Source organism: Amblyomma maculatum, chromosome 5 (genome assembly GCF_055883805.1).
Source record: "Amblyomma maculatum isolate TAMU_Amacu chromosome 5, ASM5588380v1, whole genome shotgun sequence".
NCBI lineage: Eukaryota > Metazoa > Arthropoda > Arachnida > Ixodida > Ixodidae > Amblyomma > Amblyomma maculatum.
In genome coordinates, this window is record NC_139348.1 from 97,635,994 (window position 1) to 97,653,168 (window position 17,175).

The following is a 17,175-nucleotide window of genomic DNA, read 5'->3' on the forward strand; positions in this document are numbered from 1 at the left end:
GTTGCTGTAATTTTGTTTGTGTAATATTATTCCATGACTCATAATATATTTCTGTGCTTCCAATACATATGCATATTATTCATTGCTTTTGAATTTATTTTTGAGGCTGATTTAAGAATTCGGGACACCAATTTGTAACACTGAAAAAAAAATGTAAACTGCCTCTAATGTAGTTTTCTTGTGCAACATTCTTCTTCCTAGTTGATAATTCCTACAATAAGCCCTTAAAATAAATGACCTTTTTCTGTGCTCTGTATAATTACCAAGTATCAGTAAAAAAAAACTATATCTCATTTTGATACCCCATGTTCAGCAGTCTGCACTCTGATTCTTGCAAACATTACTGCGATAAAAAACAATGCACACAGCCAAAGCATACGTGCGCATAGACTTGGCAGGGAAACGGGCTAAATTGCGTTGTATCCGCCAGCCTTCATAATTTACCAGCGCGGCTGCAAGTGTTGTCTTTCTTTTTTGAAGGGGGGAGGGCGGGGGGGGCGACGTGCCTTGCTTGTTCATGCATGTCTGTCTTGCATGGTTAGCATTTAAGGCTCATACACATGCCGCGCAATACATCCGTCTACAGCCGTTGTGGTAGCCCACAATAGCTCGGCTGCTGACCCAAAAGACGAGGTTCGATCCTGGCCGTAGTGGTCGAATTTTGATGGAGGCGAAATGCCAGGGACCCGTGTACTGTGTGTTGACATGCAGTACACGTTAACTCTTTCGGGACCGCGCCATAGGCCATCGTGTAAAAATGCACGATCAAATCGCGCGCGCTCTCAAGCTCAAATATCCGCTCATTGGAACACATGTCGCCATCTAGTGAGTAGTCTAGTATCTAAACTTTCGGTTTTGGTGTAGTTTGCCTTTTTCACGGCAGGCGGCGACGCGGGAGAGATTTTAATCTTTGGCGCGGCGGCGGCGCAGATTGAGAACCATGGCGTCAACCTCGCGTCAGGCCGCGCAAAGAAAAAAGCGTCAGTCGCGCGATTCAGCCGCTTCTACTGCGGATTTCTTTGAGGAATCAAGCAGCGAAGAGTCAGAAGATGACTTTTCAAGCTGTGATTTCAGCTCGGAGAGCGACTCTGGACAACCTGGACCGTCAACTAGTAGCCGAAGGTGAGCATAGTTTTGCTTTCCACTTGCTGTTGAGTAGGTATGCGTGATCGCTGCATGTTCTATTTTATCTCTGTTTTGTAGGGTTTCCACAACTTACGGGAATGATCTCCTGCCGCCGGCGCAGAAACGTATAGAGTTTTCGCCCAGGAGAGAACCTGGTGTGTACTTGACTGAAGATGTCGGCATGGCACTGAGAAGCGCACAAAAGAAATTTCTGACTGCCTTGGTCTTTTTTTTTCTTTTTTTCTCGGCTGAGGTCATTCAGACTATTTGTGACAATAGTAATAAATATGCCTGGACAAAGATTTTGGAGAAGCCGACGCATGCCCGTCCCGACTCTTGGGAAGAAGTCGCTCCAAGTGAGATGCTCAAGTTTATTGGCCTCGTTATCTACACGGGGATCGTGAAAGCGCCGCGACTGAAGCTTTACTGGAACGTGGGAAACATGTACAGCGGTCTTCTTCCGCCATGGATTATGCCACGGCGCCGCTTTATCGCACTGCTTGCGATGCTGCATGTCGCAGACTTGGACGACGTCAGTCAGCTCTCAAAAGGAAAGCTTCGGTTCGTCTATTGGCTGATTCAACACGTAAACGAAGTGTCGGCGAAGCTTTTCCAGCCGCATCGAGACCTCTCTGTGGATGACCGCATGGTAAAATCAAAAGGACGCTTGGGAATACGGCAATATATAAAAGATAAAGTGACCAAGTGGGGCTACAAGCTGTGGGTCCTCGCTGACCCCGACACCGGGTATACTGTGCAGTTTGCAGTTTACACAGGCAAACGTGAGCAGCCAGGGCCCCACGGGTTAGCTTTCGACGTAGTTTGTCAGCTATGTGCCAAATATTTGGATCAGGGCTACAAAATTTTTATGGATAATTTCTATACTTCTACACACCTGTTCGCTCACCTCCTCGACCGACGAACATTGGCTTGTGGGACAACAAGAAAAGATCGCCGAGGATTCCCTGCCGAGCTAAAAGACGCACGATGGGAAAAAAAAGCTTGTCGTGGCGATATTCGATGGATGCGTGACCAAAGCATTTTATACCTTCAGTGGAAAGACCGGCGTGTTGTCAATATGATGAGTACCATTCACACTGCCAACAAAAGCGTCACCGCAAAAAAGGAGGGAGAGAAGCGGAAGTACGTGGACCCAGATATCTGTACCAAAACCAATGCTTATTCATGATTACAATGCCGGAATGCTAGGAGTGGACAAATCGGATCAGATGATCGGATATTATAATGTTCTGATGCGTAGCGTCCGCTGGTGGAAAACCCTGTTCTTCCACTGCATTGACATCGCATGTGTCAACAGTTTTATTTTGTTCCAAGCATACTGCAAACTTCATCCAGAAATCCCTGAGCTGAGAAGAAACGCCTCATTTGACCATTTAGCTTTTAGGGAAGAGCTGGTGCAGCAGCTTCTCCATCTTGAAGGTGCCAAGACAGCTTGCGCTCCTCCACCGCCTTCTGCAGAACACCCGCTCCATGAGCCGCAAAAAGTGGAGAAGAGAAAAAATTGCAAACTATGCTATGAACAGACCAAAACCGAGGTCAAAACTACTGTTTTCTGCAGTAAATGCAGCGTACATCTGTGCTTCAATGCGGCCCGCAACTGTTTTCTTGAGTGGCACAGGGACCGTGCTCAGAATTGAGCGGTGAGAAGTGGTGCAAGAAAGCACACACAAAAAAAATGTTGTACATAAGCCTTCCACTTTTTTTTGTCTTGAAGTTAGAAAAGAGGCATTGTATCACATTTTGTATATTCTGAAATATTTTTATTACTCTTTTTTATTTCCGTATTCAAGAATTTCCTTCTTTTTTTATGTGTCTTTAAGAAGAAAAGTTATATTTTGAGATTTTTTTGTGATATCATGTATATTTTTAAGACATCTCAATTTTTTTCTCGTGAAAGTGCGTTCATTTAGCTGCATAACAATATATGTTACAACAAGCTAGCAGAAAATGTCATTGAATAAAAAAATATTTTCCAAGTTGTATCACAATTGCCTTCTTTTCGGGCGGTCCCGAAAGAGTTAAAGAACCCCAGGTGGTCTAAATAATCCGGAGCTGCACTATGGCATCCCTACGGGCATTATTTAGATAACCCCCAGCCGCTCCAGAAGTGCACCGAACTGAGATTACCTGTACTGCAGCAACTTTGCAAGCGGTACAGGACGACGCGAAAGGCAAAACTTCGCATTGCGCCAGGAGGAAAAGTGGCGGGGAAGAATGAGTAAGTAAGTGGTTTTATTAAAATAATAATTAAAAGGAAGGAAAAAGATTATTACTGGCTGCAGCATCTGCCAATGTATCTAGAGACACCTGAGCCACAGCCAGCGGAAAGTAAAACGGACAGGGAGAAGAAGGGTAGGAGAGATGTAAATATAGGGGAGTGGATAGTGAGAAAAGACATGAAGTAGAGGATATTGGTCAAAAGCCTGCCGCTCATTGACTCGTCCCCCCTGACGGCGAGCACGCAGCTGTTGCATTGCTCCACGCAGGCGGACGCATCGTTTGGTGCGTCTGGCTGCCTCTTGATGCACTGTATGAGGAGCGCTGTCGCACACACAGCGAAACTTTCCACAGCAGTCATATCCAGCACGAAGAAAGAAAGCGCCATCGGTACAACGTAGCGTTGCAGGAGGCGGGTACGCACAGGTCGTGCGAGTAGCGTGCCCAGGCGCGAGAAACAATAAAAATAAAAGCGCGGCGAGAAAAAGCGCGCGTCTCCGTCGCTAGGCGACGGCCGCGCATGCGCAGAGCAGACCCATGTGGCACGTACTGCAGATAACCTCTCCTAAGATAATGAGAGACCGGAAAGCGTGGCGTGATATGGTCCATAGGGTCACGAAGAATCGGACACGACTGAATGACTGAACTGAACGGACCTCTCCATTATTTATACATTTTCTTTTTACCACTGAACCTAAACTTTCTTATTTAACAAAACCTTTGGTAATGATCACATCACAGCAGAAACGGCTGTAAGGCACGCAATATTGAAAATATTGCAAAGTTCTACTGCTTATCACACAACTGTGGTGTGTACGGGCAAATCAAAAGTATCTTCCACTCAGCAACCTTCATCAGTCTACCTGAGCCTGATCTTAGGTAACCTTGATGTAGTTTTGTATGCAGAGAAATGTTTAAATAATTAGTGATAGCTGTAACCCTGCATTCACAGGAGTGCAGAATTAGCACTGTATGCAGCTTAAAGCAAGATTTAGCACTGAATAAAGTAGCACTAGATTACAAGATGCACTTCTGTGATTACTAGTCAAAACGGTCAACTACTAGCTTCCATTACTTAGTTTTAAATGTAAATCATGTGCCTATGCAGCCTAGGTTTTGCTGACTTGTTTTTTTTTCTTGTCTGATCTAGCCATGATTACAACGGCACTGGAAAGAGGAGAAGACGAAGACATGGGTTTCTGACATGTTTTTAAGTGGAAAGTTCAAAATTCACATGAGCAATTTCAAGCTTTGAGAAATGCTTCTCAACAACTAGAAAAATACTGCGAGCAGCTTTTGCCACACTTTGGCTGTTTTTTCCCAGGGCATTTGCACTTGATGTCCCCTTGTAAACATGACATTTCTCCTTTGTGGATAGCCTCCAAAGGGACAAAACACACAGCTTAGGTTGTATTTGCCTTGGTCGACCTTGCACAAGGCTGCTGCACACATTCACTGCAATTCTCAACTGGGCCAGTTCTGGGCCAGTCAGAGAAAAAGATGCAGTGTAGTTCAACTAACATTTGCAGCATTATATGTTAGGTTTACACTTTTCGTGCAAAAGCAGATTTTTCAGCCCTGCAGCTCTTCATGTCGGTATTTCTTTTCAGACTACAGATCTACCCCTAGATGAGGCAGCTAAACATGACGAGTTGACTCCGAATTGACACGTGGAATTTATGACAAAGGAGATCAAGCGGCCCTCTCCTGATAAGGAAAATCTTTCCTATTCAACGAAGCCAACTAGACCATCCAGGAGGAAATGGATGAAAGACATGCAGCCACCGGCAGCAGAAGTTTTGGCAAAGTACTCAGCTCTAGCAAATGCAGACATAGTGAGCAGGACAACAGGATGCTGCATCTGTTCCTTCTTAATGCCTGTATGCAGGAATATGAGACTGCATTCTTTCCGCACATAATGCACACTGAGTCTCGATTTATGCTGCAACATAATCGATAAAAAATTGAGTTGAGCAGTAATTGAGTGGAAATTATATTTCTCTCATTCAAGCTTCATGAGGAGTTCACCGCCATGACAGGCATAAATTGGGAGGCAGTTGCTCACATTCATAAACCAGTACGGAGAGCGATGTTTTGAGCTCGCCAAGGCTCGACGCTGTGCCAAAGAAAATTTTTGAGATTGAACCACATCTCAAAAAATTGAAAGGAGGCACAGAAAAGTGTGTGTATAATGTTTCCATGCCTTGCACAGTGCTATAACCGAAATTTAACTGATCAATGTTGGTAGAACACTCAAATCCTTGAGCCCCGAAAAGGTTCAGACACTGTCGCGTGATTGAGAGCCAACCCAGTTACGTGATAACAGTTTTCACTGCGCTCGAAGTCATCATCACCTAATCTTGGCCGGCTAACTTTGTTTAGCCACCCTTTCCCTCTTCAATATTCATCTTCCGTCCCTACGTCTACTCCTTCAAGTTCACACATCTTCAGACAACCAGCTGGGACGCGCGCTGCCCACAAGGTCGCGCTCGGGATGTGCAGCCAGTCAGCACTCTCGCTGCCATCAAGGACATCATGTCCTCCGCCCACCGGAGAAAATGACCTCCACGGCGAATATGATATCGCCACGATGTCTGGCTAGAATGAATCTTGGTTGGTGGCCGAGCAGTCACCAACAGAGCAATGGCCTTGTGGTAGAGCATCCGCCTCGCATTCGGAAGGTACCGGGTTCGATGCCTGGTACCGCCGGATACCCACCGGTTTTCAATGGGTATAAGCTTTCCTCCAGCTGGTGCTCGGCTCTTGGGGTGAAATGCTTGGGAAAGGTGTCATAGGTCCCAAATAGTTGCGCTGATGGGTCAGTGATTCATTCTGCCATCAAACAACATTAAGTCCGCCTAGTGTGGCAAAAGCCCATTAAGTGGCCCTTTCTCTTTTGTAATGATATTGTCATTACTGCTGATGCCGAGGCTCAGAGGGAGAGCCAAGATGAACATGAGCCACCTTTGCAGGTTGCGAGGTTGTTCGAAACTAGGTTTGGCCGACCAGGAGCGCAGCAGAGCTTCTCCCAAGCGCACACTCCTAGGAAAGCCGAGCGCAAGGCCGAGGGACACTTGTACCCATTTTTACAGGTAGGTTTCTGGCGGTGGTTTTCGCACTGACCCCCTCCTGCAGCAGAGATGGGCGCTCTAACCACTAGGCCACGGCTGCGGCCATCTTGACCCAAAGCCATACTTGGGCTGTTCGTTTGAGAAGCACATGCAGGAAATTGAAGAGAGCGGGACTGAATCCAGAAGATAAGGATATACTAAGAAAGTGATGGATCAAGTTCCTGGTTTCCCTCATCGAACAGAAGTGCAAGATGCCGGGCTAATTGGTACTGCATAATGAAATAAAACAGTGCAAGGAACGGCACGAAACACGAAAGAAAGGCAAATAAGACACAGGCACTGACTTAGAACTGAAATTTTATTCCGAAGCAGGACGCATATATAAGGTACAAAGAGGGGGGGGTGTGGCCAAATGCGATCCTGCGCAATCACCGAAACAGTGTAGTCACATCCAAGAGTAAAAACAATAAAAACGTGAAAGGCCGAAAAGACTAAAAGTGATAAAAACCACGGTGTAAGAGGCCGGAACGGAAAGTAAAACCGGTAAAAACAGATATATACATAGCCAAAAAGGCAAGTAAAAGCATTAAAATATAACGGTAAAAAAACACTGGACTAAAATCGTAGCACAAAGTGATTAACAAAAGTAGCGGAGAGGGGCATTCATGAAGAAGATAAACATTTACCCTGCCTCTGGGAAATTCCAATTCTTTTTGCGACAAGCACAGGGAGGGTGCATTCACACATTGCTCCTCTGCGCTGTGTGCCTCAACATTAGGCTTCAAGAGCACAGGAACAACGTAAACAGCATTGCAATTTCCGGGCACCTCACCATGAACTGCAAAAAGTGTAAACATAACGATGATGATCCGGATGAAACCTGTTTGTTACTCACATTTCAATCGCTGCACAATTCTTGCTAGAGGACGGGATAGGATATCCAGGGAAATCGCAGAAGCATTTGAAATCCACTGCGCAACAGAGCAATGTGTGAGTGCACCCTTCCTGTGCTTGTCGCAAAAAGAATTGGAATTTCTCAGAGGCAGGGTAAATGTTTATCTTTTTCATGAATGCCCTTCTCCGCTACTTTTGTTAATTATTGTGCCACGATTTTCGTCCCGTACTTTTTTTACCGTTATATTTTAAATGACATTTTTTCTTCGCTGAACGTCTCACGACGTGGTTTGCACCCGAAAACCTTCCAGAAGTACGTGAAGAAAAAACTTAACCCTGCCGCGCATGTGATGAGTGAGTGCGCCGATGCCGTGAAATCGGTGTACAGCGAGTTAACTTCGGAAACCCCGGCAATATTACGGTTTCATATGATGGAACGTGGCTGACAAGGGGCCACTCCTCGCACATCTGCGTAGGCACAGTAATAGAGCTGTTTACCGGGTATGTGCTCGATTTTGTGGTGCTTTCAAACTTTTGTTTGGGATGCCAGCTGGGCCCGAAAGAAGATGACCCTCACTATGAGCAGTGGCGAGCTGACCACCAGTGCCAAAAAAATAGTTTGAGCAAGCCTGGGCAAATGGAAGTGGAGGCTGTACGAATACTGTTTGAGCGATCACTGCAAAAGCATGGCCTGCGCTATACAAAGATGTTGTGCAACGGCGATAGCCGAGCTTTTAACAGCCTGCACGAAGAAAAGGTATATGGTTTTGTGGAAATCGAAAAAGAAGACTGCATTAACCATATTCACAAACGCATGGGTGCTGCTCTGAGAAATCTCATGCAAAAGCATAAGGGAGATAGCCAGAAAAGTCTCGGTGGAAAGGGCAAGCTCACAGGGGATCTTATTGCAAAATTATCCACCTACTATGGGCGGGCTCTGAAGGCGAACCAGGGCAACATTGATGACATGAAGAATGCTGTTCTTGCAACGTATCATCATGTGACCTCGACAGATGCAAGATCGAATCATTCGCTCTGTCCAAAAGGGGAAGACAGCTGGTGCATCCACAACAAGGCCAAAGCATCGATACAACCTCCCAGACTATGTCGCTGAGGCATTGCTACCTATATACACACGCCTCTCCGACAAGAAACTACTTGAGCGTTGCCAGAGAGGCAAAACGCAAAATGCAAATGAGTGCCTACACTCTGTGATATGGTCACTCGTACCCAAAACCAAGCATGCCTCTCTCTACACTGTTGAGAGTGCAGTAGGGGAAGCTGTCGCCAGATTCAATGCTGGGAAAGAGCATGCCACTGAGGCTATCCTTAAAGAATTGCACGTGCATCGAAGCAGCATATTGGTACGAAGATGTGCCGAGAAGGACCAGCGCCGGCTGGCTGCATCGGATAGGAAGCATGCAGGTGCTGAAAACTTCCGGAGTGTCATGAAAAGGAAGCAAGGGAAAACTGTTGATAGTGATTATGTTCCTGGAGGCTTCTAACACAGTTTGCAATGAAGTACAAGCCTTGATTTGCAGCAAATAAACTCCGGTCTTGTTTTCAAACTTCTTTTCTTGTTTTCTCAAAATGGATTTTTTAACCACTCCACATACTGTTGCCCAAGATATCTCCAGATGTGGTGGTCAGATTGGAACAATTCTTGTTGTACTTTGAAGCTTATGAATTGTTCTCTGCAATAAGATCTAAAAAGCATAACAATTCCTCTTTGAAATTTAATTAAATTAGTAAGTTATTTGTTGAAATTTTCCCAATTTTTGATGGATGTATTTGGCAAGTCTATAACTTCTATGCCAGGGAGGCCAAAATTATAAGAATGGTATGGTTGCACACTCTGGCTCTTGCAGAACACACAGATATCAAATTTGAATCATTTTTTGATCAGGAACTTATTAAAAACTTGGGCATAATGATTAGTCATTAATTAACCAATATTTCAAAATTGACGCAAGATAGATAAAAACAGATTGCATATTTGTGTTCAGCATACAAAAATACATCAGGTATACATTTTTCATCTATGTGCGACAAAAACTAACAAAATTAGTTTAAAGAGCAGTGTCTCCCCTTAATGCTTTTACTTGCCTTTTTGGCTATGTATATATCTGTTTTTACCGGTTTTACTTTCCGTCCCAGCCTCTTACACAGTGGTTTTTATCGCTTTTAGTCTTCTCGGCCTTTCACCTTTTTATCGTTTTTACTCTTGGACGTGACTACACTGTTTCGGTGATTGTGCAGGATCGCATTTAGCCCGCCCTCTTTGTACCTTATATATGTGTCCTGCTTCGGAATAAAATTTCAGTTGTTAGTCAGCGCCTGTGTCTTTGTTGCCTTTCCTTCGTGTTTCGTCCCGTTCCTTGCGCTGTTTTATTTCATTATCCTCATCGAACAGACAGGCCATAGGCTTGCTAAGGACAATGAAACGTTAAAAAACGTGAGACAGTTGTCGGTTGAAAAAGCCTTGCTTGTGTTGAAGCTTTCACTAGAACCATTGATGGAGGCAATAAGTGTACTGCCAGTCACGACAGATGTGGCAGAAAATCAATGGAAGAGCATCACAACTGCCCCGTGCACAAATTACATCATTGGCTGAGAATTTCTGGTGTGAAGCAAAAAAATTATAGAGACTATTCTGGCAAAAACACGTTCAGTCAACCTTCGCTATGTCAATGTTGGTCTGGGTAAGACTGCAACACTGAAGTTGAAAATCATTGTCAACTGAACTTGCTGAAGACAAAACTACGAAACAGGCTCGCGCCAACTGCAGTGAACGCCATTATGGTGATCTAAGTGGGACTGAAGAGGAAAAACAAGGAATGTTTTGGTTATCAACTGCAAAAAAGGGTAACCCTACTTATTGGCACTGATACCCTTGCAACGGTCTGAGCGATCCGTCTACTTCAGGAAGTGCAGTGTTTCAGCACATTTTACAGGCGGATGACGACGATTCCGATGAAGATGCTGATTTGTTTGTTTTGACTCAACGCTTGCATAGCATTGTTTTTGGCTGATCTAGTCTGCTCACATCCTCTCATGTTCTAACCGCAATTATGAGCAGTATGAAATTGCACATCTCCTTTTCAAACAATTTACAGTGCAATATGCTTAAGAACAGCAGAATTGCCAACCTAATTATGTCAGTTTTTCTTGCATGAGAACTAAACTACAAGGAAGGACACGTGCTGAGAGGCATAAACACTACTGTGTAGTGCGAGCTGCCTTGGGTGCTGGCCGTGAACGGAGCGATAAATGCCGTGCAAATGAACATTCGAAGAAACCGTTCTTTATCAGCCCCCGCTATGCGATACAGTTTGCTAGCTTTTCATCTCGGCGCTGCTTGTAAATCATGCACAAGCAGACACTGCTTCCGACGGTGCTGCGTATTCTAGTTTTGTTTTTGCTTAACCTGTTCTGCTCAAGGCTGTGATACCGAATCATTACATTTCCTTCCATTTGTAAGCCATGCACAAGGTCCAGGGCAAGTTTTTTTACATCCAGCCCAGTAGTACATATTAGCGGTTATTTTGGGCGGTTTCCGAAAATATTTGCATATTTTAGCGGTTTTCTGAGCCTGCTTTGGCGAATGCTAGAAAACAGGGGTGGCAACACTGGTAGCGAGCCAGTATCCCCAGTCTCTCCTCAAGCAGCGGTAGAAATTGCAACAAACAGGAAGGCCATCTCGCTCGAGACAAAGCTGCAGATATCGAGAGCTGTGGATAGTGGCCGCAAAAAAAAGCATGTTGCATAGGGATTCGACGTACCCCCAGGTACCTTATCCACCATTTTGGCCGCATGGAAGAAGTCTGGGGGCAATACCCAGGACGCCATAAAAGCTGCTTCCGGATGTGGAAGCAGCTTTGTTTTCATGGTTTAAAGACGTAAGGACACGAAACGTGCCAGTGGCAGGAGCATTTCTTCAAATGAAGGCCAGCAGCCTGGCCTGCGTACTGGGCCAGACGATTTCGTGCAAGCCGCAGTTGGCTGTAACGTTTTAAAGACAGGCACGAGATCATGAGCCATATGTCTGGCAAAGGTTCTGCTGTCAACGTGGAGTCATGTTACAAGTGGCTAAAGAACTTTCGGCCTCTGCTCCAGGAATACAAGTGCAAAGTGTACAACGTTGACGAAGCCAGCATGTTTTTCAACTTGATGCCAGAGCAGTACACTTGCAGAACATATAATGAAAAACCTATTTTTCCATAGGCTGTGAAATAGAATTTTCCCAACTTTTAAGAGTGTCATGTAATTAACAATGTGAAATTGGCAGCTTTTCCATTCAGTGAGGAAAGAAGCAGCAAAAAGTGCAAAAGTCCTCCACCAAGGTATCTAACTAAAGGCCACATTATGACGTGTTTCAAATAGGCCTTTTTTACTTAATGTTTGCTAATAAACCTCTTCCATTGTAATATCATCAGAACTATATTGTTAATGAAAAACTGCTTCATTGAAAAGTCATTTTGTAGTTATATATGATCATATGAACACTTGCTTCAGTGATAGACTTCTATGGCAGTTGCCCATGTCAAGACCACTACTGCACTGTAAACATTCAGTTAAAACCAGTGAAATCCTATGCAGCACCTTATTGCATTGGTAGCTTGAATCTATGTTTTCTCCAACTATACACTTGATTGAACTGCCTTTCTTCCATTCATATTTTTGTCGGCACGGTAGAAGACTACAGCTCACAAGAACTGTGGAGGTGATCACATATGCTCCAGGATGGTGGCAAAGACCAGCCAATCTACAATAGGGCCATGGATATAATTGTTTTTACAAATTTCTTGCATTTTTTATGCAGCTGGACTGCATAGAAGCTCCTCAGAATGTACTCACATCAATAATTCCCCTCTTTGAGGCTTTCTTAAAGATGTTCGGAAGCCGAGGACCTTTTGAATACCTATTAAAAATGATATGAGAACGTCCTGATGATAAAGAATGTCCTAAATAAAACATAGTAAGTACGTCCTAGGGATATTTCAGTCTTATCTGGAGATCATTGCTGTCATTATGCCTGAGAGAGAGAGTTGGTGGACCTCCTTTTTGTTGTAAGAATAAAATGTGCACTCACCAAAGGTGTCACTCAAAAGGCAGCTCTCAGTACACCTACTAGTTGCAACAGCTCACGCAGTTATACTAACGACGCTCTGCTTGAAGTGGCTGATGCACGAGGCTCCGGCACGCATACCACTCCTTACACAGCAGTAGCCATGACAGTGACACCATGGTTGGGCAGGCACTCTCAACCTGCAAGGTAAGGAACACATTAAAAAAAATAAACAATACAATTTGCACACAGTGGTACCCTGCAACTATTATACTATGGCAAAAATGTCACCAGAGTAATAACTTTTCTGTTATTAATGTATTTACTTTTCGTGGTAAATTCATGTCCTCACACAAACTACTACTCCTTTCACCGCCATCTCTTATGACAAAACGCCAGAAGCCACACAAGAACACAGAAGAAATGAAAAGCAAGAGTTGAGGAAAAACAAAACAAAGTAAGAATAAATTAAGAATGAGGAAGGAAAACTTTATAAAAAATAAATGAATTCTGAAATCAAAAACATCACAAAAATCTGAGGATGTAATGTAGTAGAGCCTCATCTAAGTATACCGAACATTTAGTTAAACACAAATATCACATGGAAAACAAGTAAGCCAAAGTTTCTGTCACCAGCCATTTTAGTTTTAGATACCAAACCTGAAATAACAAAATATTGCATGCCAATTAATGTCAGTGCGATATAATGCCATCTACGAAATGATGCTCTGTGACAAATAACTTTCTCTGTCTTGCACGTAACCACGATGCTTGCTGCTGTTCTATCCCAAGTGGGAAAGAGAGTGTCATGTGACACTTGCACCAAAGAGTGACGTTCGCTGGGGCAAATTGCTTTCTGACATGCTTAACAAAAGCTCATGTCTCCTGGCATGAAGCAGCCAGAATTTGTTCCTTCAGACTGGCGAGGGTAATTGCGCAATAAACATTCCGAAAACTGATTTGACGATTACTAACAGCTGGCTACAAAGTGACTGAAACCAGGCGCCCAACTGCAAAAGTAGTATCACGTTTGATAGAAAACAACTTAAAAGTTAACATCACTGGCCCTTTTTATGATGTTTGCCAACATTAGTATTATGCTGCTGCAGAAAGCTTCAAAAAGTGTTTTTAAATATTAGCAGTAGGCTTCATTGAAACATCTGTTATGTTACATATCACAATTGATAAGACAGCCTATCAAAAACAAGACAGTTTAGTAGAGCATTTATCACACTATATGTGAACTAAGCTGAAGACAGGAAACGAGCTGCTCTGTAACTTAAAATGGCCTGGGATTAGTTTCTTTCACTGCCTTTTTCTTTACTCCATACTGTACCCCACAGTGGCTGGCATTAGTGTTCCTATGATTTTCCCTTTCCATCATGCTCCAATCATTCAAACGTGCTCTGCAGGGCAGCCATGGATTGATCTTGTCTCGCTCCCGTGGAACACTTGCTATGGGATGTTAAATCACATAAATTAAAACTAAGCCAACCAATCCTATGAGCAGGCATGTCATGCACCTTTCTATACGACACACACGTCGGCAGCACTGACCTTGATTACCTCAGCATTAAAACAATGCATGATGTGACTCCATAACAGTTTAAAAAGCAGCACTCAAATCAGTTTTTAAGGCCTCAATGAATGAGTGATGCACTCTAAACACTTGTGCCTTACAGCTGGCAAAAGGCAATATGTGCATTGCACGAATAAGCACAGGCACAATCATACCCCATCTTTTACGCACTGTCAAGAAAGCATACTCAAACAAGACATCATCGCAGTTTTTGCACGAAGGTGAGTTGTTTTGCTTGGAAGCATTTCATTTTTGTTTCTTTCCCTGACAGTGCTGAATGGATGCCCTGTGAGTACCACTGCACGGGTTTGCCGTAGTTTGAAGTCACTGCGAAAGTTCAGCAAAAAGGTTATTCTGCAGATATTTTTACACCAAGTCAAATTGGAAACCAACCAAATGGCCTCATACTACGTCTTATTTGCGAATTCGTCTTCTGAGATCACCAGTACACTGTATGATTGGTTAGACGCTTGGGATCATTCATAAAACGGCAAAGACAGCAATCGGCAGCGAGCACTAGTTCAACATTTCGTGCAGTAGCGGCCTGCTGGCGGAGTACTTCAGGCATGGGCATATGGCGCGCAAAATTTACAAGTGGTTTGGGCACCACTTGTGACATCTGTGGAGTGTCAGAAGAGACGATAAATCACGTGGTCCTTGAGTGTCCTGGAATAACTCCCAACTCAGAGGCATAAACACTTCCAGCTGCCCTGGGTTTCGGTGAAACAGAGCGGAATGTGGTAGAGAACACCAAGTGATGCCTGGAATACTGATGGCAAATGGGGGCGGTGCGACAAAGGAGCATTCGAGCAGACTGCAGCATGGAGGACCTAAGAGGTGTGAGCACACCAGAATGACCTAAGTGGTTGCGTTGAACTGCGTGCAGTGATGAAACAATTTATGCGAGTGTTCTTGATTAAAACCTTTTTATTCTTTTTTTTTTGCCATGGCACTGCTACACCGCAAGGCGAACCGCCTCCCCTATTGCCCTATTGTCCCCATGCATGTCCTTTTTTCACATTCAGGCATATCTGATCTCTCACTTCCCTGTGAAAAGCCTTTGACACTAGCGGCTGCTGCTGACGTGTTGTGTCACCATTGATGCGTGTCTGCTTAGACTGGTGCACTGAATGACGAAGCTCGCAGGAGCGTTTTGTGAGATATGCAACAGCGCCAGAATATATGTTATGTTCTAAGAGACATGCTGTTCGAGCATGAAATTTATTTTTCTTTGAATTTTATTTTCAACTAAGTGTCATGCCATTTACAATGAGCACTTTCCCATAGTTACGACAAAACCCTAATATGAACGGAGATAATATTTACTATGAATGAACAGTTCAGAGTTTCACTATAGTTATGAAAAGGCCCGTGGAAGTGATCTGCAGTGATGCGTGTCACTTATTCATTTGTTGTCATTTTACATCGCCACAAAGCTTGTTTTTGCACTCTGAATCTTGATACACTGCAACCGCCACTGTAGTTTACTGTGGCATCATGCTTGCAGCAGAATGAATGCGTCATCAAGCTTCCGTGGCGGTCCTTGACGTGAAATGCTGCACATTTTGCGCGCAATTTCGAATTTGAAGACGATGCTATATTAAGGCATTCGAAAATGTAAAAAAAAAAAAAAGAGAGAGAGAGAAAGAAAACTACCATGGATGATAAGAGAAAAGGTTACGCATTCATATTCAACCAGCAAAGCCTCTTGAAAGCAATAGAAACCCCTACATTTGTGAGCCGCGTAAAAGATTGGCTTGGTTTACGAACGTTCCAAAGCAACTCAGGCTATGAGAGACGCCGTTGTGAACGGCTCCGGCAATTTCGACCCCCTGGGGTTCTTTAACATGCACTAACATCGCACAGCCCACGGACGCTTTGCTACTCCGATTAAAAAGCAGCCTCCACGGCAAGGACTCGATCCCGCATCCTTGATTACAGCAGTCGGGCTCCCTAACCACCGCACCACCACGGCAGGCCGCGCAAAACACGCTCGGGAACTCCGAGGCCCATCGCAACAAGCGATGACGTATAGGCAATTGTCACTCGGCTCTCCAGTGGCTGCCGCGAGAGTTAAAAGCGCATCACGGTGACGCGAGCGAAGAGATACGCCTGATAGCGAAGAAAAAACACGCAGGCGTGAAACGCGCAAGTGCTGTCAGCCTCCACACCACGCTGTGTGGCGGCAGATGGCAAAGAACACTCCGCCACGCACTGCAGATAGATACCGCAAACGATTGACAGTATCACGTCACCTAGACAATGAAAAGGGCCATTGTTTAATGCAGTGAGGCCCTCCTGACTGACTCGCACACAGCTGATGCTGGATACGACGGCCGAGGTCTATGCCTGATTCTCCTGAAATAAGCGTTTTTACTACTTCTATCCATCAATGTTAATTACGCGCTGCGACAAGAGCGATAACCAAAGCAATAAGAAACGCTGTGCTCACCTTTGCATTTCTTCTGAAAATTGTCCCCGAACAGCTATACTGGAAGGTGTTGGCAATGTTGGCCTTATGACAACATTCATTTCTAGATGGAAAGCCACACAGCTTACGCAAGAGGTACCGAATTTCAATCCACTAGAATTAAACTGTGCACATCCACATTACCGTTTTTGAACTATTTTGAACCCACGTGGAAAGCAGGCCGGTAGGCGTCGAACTTGACTTAACGGTAGCCTCCTCCAATGCTCCAAGCGCGCCTAACCCTACAGAAAGTCCAACAAGCAGCTTTGTAAAGATGGCGCGAGCGAAGAGACATGATATGGTGGCTAGCCACTATAGACATAAAGAACTCAGAAAGGAGCCTTTAAGTATTTTTATTTTAGTCGAAAAAAAGCTCCTAATCCAGTGTATTTAAATTTATGTGAAAAAAAAGTTAACTATTGGCAGATCCGAGCAACAATTTTTCTTGTGCCTGCCGACCAAATTGTGACGTCATTGGTACGTTGTTGGACGCGGGTAATTCAAAGTGCTTAAACATGGTATCATAGGGATGTGCTCAGATAAGAACAGTAATCGAGGTCCCATCACCACTTTTTTGTTTTCAATTAAATTTTTATATGTGATGGGAAAATGTCTCGAAACAAAAAAATGAGGCTTTAGTTTTGCAAGATACGTCGTAATTTTCTCGGGAAAAAAAAAATCATATAAAACGCTGTTTTTGCCATTTCAAGAAGTTGCAAGTTTGAAGACC

The 17,175-nt window shown here is 44.1% G+C and overlaps 1 protein-coding gene and 1 pseudogene across 2 annotated transcripts in view; one reads left to right on the forward strand and one right to left on the reverse strand.

Annotated features, from left to right (window-relative positions):
• Nucleotides 1–16,641, reverse strand: part of LOC146188966 (uncharacterized) — a 76,026-nt gene extending 59,385 nt beyond the window's left edge. For both annotated transcript variants that reach the window (XM_084603936.1, XM_084603935.1), the window contains exons 1-2: nucleotides 16,428–16,641; nucleotides 12,421–12,596 (exon numbers count right to left, since the gene is read on the reverse strand). The gene's annotated coding sequence lies outside the window, so the exon portion shown is untranslated. The remainder of the gene's footprint in view (nucleotides 1–12,420; nucleotides 12,597–16,427) is intronic.
• LOC146188968 (uncharacterized) lies at nucleotides 5,139–8,833 on the forward strand (annotated as a pseudogene).
• Nucleotides 16,642–17,175: the final 534 nt, after the last annotated feature.